The sequence below is a fragment of the Nyctereutes procyonoides genome, unplaced genomic scaffold (assembly GCF_905146905.1).
Source record: "Nyctereutes procyonoides isolate TBG_1078 unplaced genomic scaffold, NYPRO_anot_genome, whole genome shotgun sequence".
Lineage (NCBI taxonomy): Eukaryota > Metazoa > Chordata > Mammalia > Carnivora > Canidae > Nyctereutes > Nyctereutes procyonoides.
The window spans coordinates 38,145,300-38,152,500 of record NW_026575052.1 but is presented as its reverse complement, the minus strand read 5'-3'; the positions used below and the strand labels follow the sequence as shown (position 1 = coordinate 38,152,500).

The window sequence follows — 7,201 nt, the reverse complement described above, 5'->3', positions numbered from 1 at the left end:
ACGGTTGTGGAAAAAAAATCAACAGGGAAAGGAAACTAGCTCTATTATACATTAAAAGATAATCTAAAATCTTCCATAATTAAAACAATGTGACACTGACACATGAAGAAGCAAACCAATGGAATAGAGCAGAAAATCCAGAAATACACCAAATACAGTTAGGAATTTAGAACTATATTTTGTAAATTCTCAGATGTATGTTTTCCCACATTTTAACACCCCTGAAATCGACATATGTCTTCCATAAAATGAACAGTGTATTTGATTCAAAGTCATAGAGTGGGAAGATGAAATAGCTCTGGAGATGGATGGTGGTGATGGTTGCACAACAATGTAAATGTATTTAATGCCACTGAACTTCACATTCAAAAATAGTTAATATGGTAAATTTTAAAGAAATTCTTTAGGCCTGCAACAGGAAAATTTATACTTTCTTCTAGCATTCTGAAATCCATTTTAAAACATATATTTACATTATAAGTGTAAATATATATATATAATATATAATAGAATATATTCTAAATATATAACATATAGACCTCATATAGAATATATTCTTTTACATTTATATTTATAATACATATATAAACTTGTATCCTCAGTATAAGTTTGTTGTTTTGCCAAGAATATAGATGATAGAAAATATTGTATTATATAATAGAATAAATATTTATATTTAGAATATAAAATATTTATTTTTAAAACATATCGTATATGATAAAGGTAGCATCTCAAACTAGTGGGCACTGAATTACCAGCAATTCCTCAAAAAATGATGTGATACTAGATAGCCATCTGGAAAAAGGACGTTGGATCCAAACATTATACTGTAAATGAAGATAGACTCCAAGTAGATCAAAGATTTAAATAAGAAAAACAGAAAAAAATAAAAAGGAACCAAGAAAGTATTATTTGACAACATCGAGAATACTTTTCTAGCCTTGGAGTGGGGAAAGGACTTTCTAACTTTGACTTAAAATACAAAAGACATAAGAGAGGGACACCTGGGTGGCTCAGCGATTGAGTGTCTGCCTTTGTCTCAGGGCATGATCCCAGGTCCAGGGATCGAGTACCACATCGGGCTTCCTGCATGGAGCCTGTTTTTCCCTCTGCCTATGTCTGTGCCTCTCTCTCACTGTGTCTCTCATGAATAAATAAGTAAAATCTTAAAAAAAAAAAAAAGACATAAGAGAATAGTAACAAATGTAACCACAGGAAAATCAAGAAGAAAAAATTAAAAAGTAGAAAATGACAAACAGGAAAAAATATGTTCAATTCATAATACAGACAAACGCCACTCTCCTTAATATACAAAGAGTTCAAAAAATTGATAAGAAAAACACTTATAAGTCAAGAAAAATATGGGCAAATTTCATAGGAAAGGAAATAAAAATGGCTTTTAAATGTACGAAAAGTTGCTTACCTTTAATCATAGTAAGAAATCTACAATATTTTATTGCAGTGGATGGGCTAAAGTCCAAACATTTTATCATTCAGATTGGCCTAAATCCAAAAATGTATTGAAAGGACTGTGGCAAATTCATACAGTGCAAATGATCATAACCCTTAGTAATGGTAATTTCAGTAGAAACTATAAATGCATATTTTTTAAGCTAGCAATGCTACTCCTAGAAACTCATCCTATAGATACACATGCACATATACAGAATGACATATATTCAAGGTTATTTATTGCATCAGTAACAGCAAAAGACTGGAAATAAGCCAAATGTATAATAAATGTGGACTGGTTAATAAATAATACATCTAAACCATGAAATATCATACTCTTTTAAATAAGAATGAGGAAGTTTTCCATGTGCTGATATGGAAAGATATTCAAGATAAATATCTATATGAAAAAATCAAAGGAAGTTACGGAATTTTAAAATGACTTTTATATATAAAAAAGGAGGGAAGGAATGAGGATATAAATTTGCATTTATGTATGTCAGCACAAAACAAACTGAAAAGATATCCACAGGTAAGCGAATGGGGTACAAAATGGGCTGAAGGGGTAGAAGGCAGACCTCATACTGTTTGGTTTTTAACTAATGTAAATACGTTACCTCTCCAAAAATAAAGAATTAAAATATTTTTGGAAGATTTTATTTGTTTGAAAGAGAGAGAGGCGGGAGAGGGAGAGGGAAAGCACAGATGGAGAGGGAGAGGAAGAAACTGACTCCTTAATGAGCAAAGAGTCTAATGTGGGGCTTGATCCCAGGACTCTGAGATCAAATGCTTAACTGACTGAGCCATTCCAGTGCCCAAAGAATTGAAATATTTTATATTTCTTAAAAAAAAAGATAGGATCAGCTGCACCTTTGCTAGAACATTCCTATTTAAATACCCATACACAAATGCACATACACACACAAAAGAGAGATTTTTTTAAAGATTTTATTTATTTATTCATGAGACACACACACACACACACAGAGAGAGAGAGAGAGAGAGAGAGAGAGACGCAGAGGGAGAAGCAGGTTCCATGCAGGGAGCCTGATGTGGGACTCGATCCCAGGTCTCCAGGATCATGCCCTGAGCCGAAGGTGGCGCTAAACCGCTGAGCAACCTGGGCTGCCCAAAAGAGAGATTTTTATCTTAATTCCTCAATGGTCCATCCAAGGATCCTCCAGAGGATTCTCCAAGTTCAGGAAGTATCTCAGCATGGCTTTGGTACATCCTGTGTCCTTAAGATGAGTTCAGACTCAAGACTGGCTGTGGTGATGTTGGATCTTTCCCAAGTCATCCTAGACTCTTGCTTCCCCATGGATTCTTTCTACAATGAAGATGGGGTCAGAAGCAGGGGCTCTAGGGTCACAAAAGCCTTGTTTTGAATCTCACCTTTTAATAGCTGTGTGACCCTGGGCAAAATGAAAACTTAATTTCCTAATCTGTAAAATGATGTTTCTACAATCTACCAAGATAAAATAAGGTAACTCAGAATTGTTTTGGGGACCATGTGAGATAATATATACTCATAATATTTAGAGCACAAAATCCAATAAAGAATGAACATTAAATCAAAGTCAGACATCATCACTTGCAGAGATAAGTTGTGCCAATTTAATTGGAGAGTATCTTGCCAAACTTATTATCTAGTAGAGTTGAATGGCATTTTATGCAACAAATCTAGAGAAAACTCTACTACTTTTAAGAACGGGAATGTTGATTATACATGATTCTTCCCTTGATATTTTTCAACTGTTTTAGTATAAGTGGGTTTTTAAATTTTTACTTATTTAATTTTTTTAAAAAAGGTTATTTATTTGAGAGAGAGAGAGAGAGAACAGGAGGGACAGAGGGAACAGGAGAGAGAATCTCAAGCAGACACCTCACCAAGCATGGAGCACAATGTAGGGCTTGATCTCACCACCCTGAGATCATGACCTGAGCTGAAGCCAAGATTCACACACTGAACCAACTATACCACCCAAGTGCCCTGGTGTGTTTAGACCATGCTAAAAGCTACTTATCCGTGCACCTTAACAACAGATAAAAAAGACACCAAGCCACTATTCTCATAATTAAACTGCCAAAATCATGCTGTTTAAATTACTCCAAACCAGAATGAAAGGTTTTAATTATATATGGTATGCGCTGAAGTTACATTTCAAAGTATTCTTCTGTTTTCTGTGCAATTCCTTCCTCTTCTTTTTTCCCCCACTCATTCCACACAGGACACTTTCCTCTCCTTAACCTCCCAAAAGCACAGAAACTCAAGAAACCACAGTCTTCTGCAGGTCAGAAATACTCATGGGCAATAAACAGAGCTGGTTTCTCTAATCCCAAACATTCTCTAATCCCAAACACAAGCCGGAGATAAAGGGAGAAGGGAAGGGTAGTCAGATGAGCAATTTGTACTAGATGGGAAGCAGCAGCAAGAGCAGATGTTGTCCAGGGAGGTGAGAGATGGAACACCAGTGAGGTAGGAAAGGGATCCATTAGCCCACATTCCTGGAGTGTGGTCTCTCTCCCTGATCCTTTACTTGTAAATAACCTGGTGTCCAACAGTCCTTAACACTTGTAGGCCCGCCAGAAGAGAAGGAATGTGCATATCTGTGTAGAGATGGGAGATGAAAAGAAAACCTGATCCTTTAACTCTGTTGGAAGTGACAACACACAGCTGAGAGTTTTCTAAGCTGGGACAGGACTGGACTGCATGCCAACATTACCTTATAGGGATTGGTCTAGAAAATTGTTAACTGAATTTGGGGAGGCCTTGGTGGTCCTGGAAAAGATATAGTGCTACTCCTAGTCTAGAGTCAGGCATCTCCTTGACCCCTAACTATCCTGTGATCTAACATGGCCACTTGACTGCTAGACAGTGGTATATAGAGATGAGAAGAAATTTACTCCATGTAGTGAAGTTTTACAGATATCTTCTAGCTAATAGCAGCCCTGGGACCTTAACAACCAATTTAAAATGCTTCATAGCATAAAATTTCAGGATTAGTGATGCCGAAAAATCAGGGTTCTCATGTAGGTGAAGCAGAGACTTAAAACTCAAAAACAGGAGACAAATGACCACACATCCATCAAGGGAAGAGACAAGGGAGGAACTGGAAGGGTCCACCCCCACAAGCCTTGTTGTTGGAGGACTGCTGGAGTGCCACTACCTACCATTAACCCATGAATTCTCCTTGTTTTTGACAGTATCACATGGTGACTGGGTCATTTGGTAAAGAAGAGACTGAAACCGCCCAGACCTTAGGTCTACATTAATGATGTCAAGTTCAAATGTGAGAAATGTACCTGATGCCAATGGAAGGCACTTCCATGGGTGGAGACTATTCAAAGCCATGGGCTGCTTATGTCTGTGGAGCATGGACATAACGCCAGAACACATCAGATACCACAAGTATGTGGTATCACTTCATCCATTTGGCTCAAAGCTATCTTAACAGTAATTGCAACACAGAACTCATCTGAAAGAACTTCTTGGTGGGATTTACCCAGATAAGGACAGGACCTTAGAGCTGTCTGTGATAGGAAGTACCTAGCAGAAGTCCAGAACTCTAAACCCCGTGGCCCACAATTTCCTGGCGAACACTCATGGGTAGAGATTTATCCAAACCCTGTAAAATATGTACGGGATACCTTCTCTGGGGGAAAGGAGTGGCAGAGTCAGCATATGGCTTTCCTGGGGCGTGTCTATGATCCAGGAACAAGGCCTTATGGTTTTACCTTCCCCTTGGATGTTCAGAAGGTTCTGAGCTCCCCCCACTGATATTTGCTTTGGAAATGTGACATCAGGGACAACCCTGCAAGAACAGATCTGGTTAGCCACAGATACTGCTAGAGGACACAAAAGGAGCCTCCAGGAAGGTACAGCATAGGGGTGGAGGTCTATCGTGGAAATGAGGACAGCAGCAAAAACACAAAACAGCTGGCCTTCCTGTGGAAAGCCAGGTCTGGCCTCATATTGAGGTGTGGTTTGAAATTTTACCCTTGTACAAAGCAAAGAAGAGGGGGGGCAGGGCAAATCAAGCCATTACATAGAAATCACAATGGCTCATTGGAGAACTGATCAGGGAAATGTGCCTTCAAATGCGGACGGCTTTCTAAGGGGAGAGAGCAGAGCCAGCTTGGAAAGGAAAAGGAAAAGGCCCTCAATGCTGACTCACCAGAAGAGGACAAGGGGGTTTCAGTAGTGAGTCAGAGCTGGGTGTTGGGACCTCAGCCGACCAGTGGTAAAAGGTCTTCAGCTTAAAGTGTCAGACAGCCTCTCTCTGAGTAATGAAGCTAGAAAACCAGAGTTCACATGGACTCTTGGGAAGAAAAAATGCTGACATAAGAAGTAAAAATTCAATAAATGGTGCTGGGAAAATTGGTCATCCACATGCAGAAGAATGAAACTAGACCACTCTCTTGCACCATACACAAAGATAAACTCAAAATGGATGAAAGATTTAAATGTGAGACAAGACTCCATCAAAATCCTAGAGGAGAACACAGGCAACACCCTTTTTGAACTTGGCCACAGTAACTTCTTGCAAGATACATCCACGAAAACAAAAGAAACAAAAGCAAAAATGAACTATTGGGACTTCATCAAGATAAGAAGCTTTTGCACAGCAAAGGATACAGTCAACAAAACTCAAAGACAACCTACAGAATGGGAGAAGATATTTGCAAATAACATATCAGATAAAGGGCTAGTTTCCAAAATCTATAAAGAACTTATTAAACTCAACACCAAAGAAACAAACAATCCAATCATGAAATGGGCAAAAGACATGAAGAGAAATCTCACAGAGGAAGACATAGACATGGCCAACATGCACATGAGAAAATGCTCTGCATCACTTGCCATCAGGGAAATACAAATCAAAACCACAATGAGATACCACCTCACACCAGTGAGAATGGGGAAAATTAATAAGGCAGGAAACAACAAATGTTGGAGAGGATGCGGAGAAAAGGGAACCCTCTTACACTGTTGGTGGGAATGTGAACTGGTGCAGCCACTCTGGAAAACTGTGTGGAGGTTCCTCAAAGAATTAAAAATAGACCTGCCCTACGACCCAGCAATTGCACTGTTAGGGATTTACCCCGAAGATTCAGATGCAATGAAACGCCGGGGCACCTGCACCCCGATGTTTCTAGCAGCCATGTCCACAATAGCCAAACTGTGGAAGGAGCCTCGGTGCCCATCGAAAGATGAATGGATAAAGAAGATGTGGTTTATGTATACAATGGAATATTACTCAGCCATTAGAAACAACAAATACCCACCATTTGCTTCAACGTGGATGGAACTGGAGGGTATTATGCTGAGTGAAGTAAGTCAATCGGAGAAGGACAAACAGTGTATGTTCTCACTCATTTGGGGAATATGAATAATAGTGAAGGGGAATATAAGGGAAGGGAGAAGAAATGTGTGGGAGATATCAGAAAGGGACACAGAACATAAAGACTTCTAACTCTGGGAAATGAACTAGGGGTGGTGGAAGGGGAGGAGGGCGGGGGGTGGGGGTGAATGGGTGACGGGCACGGAGGGGGACACTTGACGGGATGAGCACTGGGTGTTATTCTGTATGTTGGTAAATTGAACACCAATAAAAATTAATTTATAAAAAATAAAAAAAAAAAAAAAAAAGAAGAAGTAAAAATTGCGGGAAGAAGTCAAAGACTGCTAGAGAAACTTCCACCTAGATATTAATCTTCGGGTTTCCTGTGTATCCCCCGCCCTGCCTGT

At 39.1% G+C, this 7,201-nt stretch overlaps 1 protein-coding gene across 3 annotated transcripts in view; it reads right to left on the bottom strand.

Annotated features, from left to right (window-relative positions):
- Window positions 1–7,201, bottom strand: part of ELOVL7 (ELOVL fatty acid elongase 7) — a 79,308-nt gene that overhangs the window by 26,144 nt on the left and 45,963 nt on the right. The gene's annotated exons all lie outside the window — the stretch shown is intronic.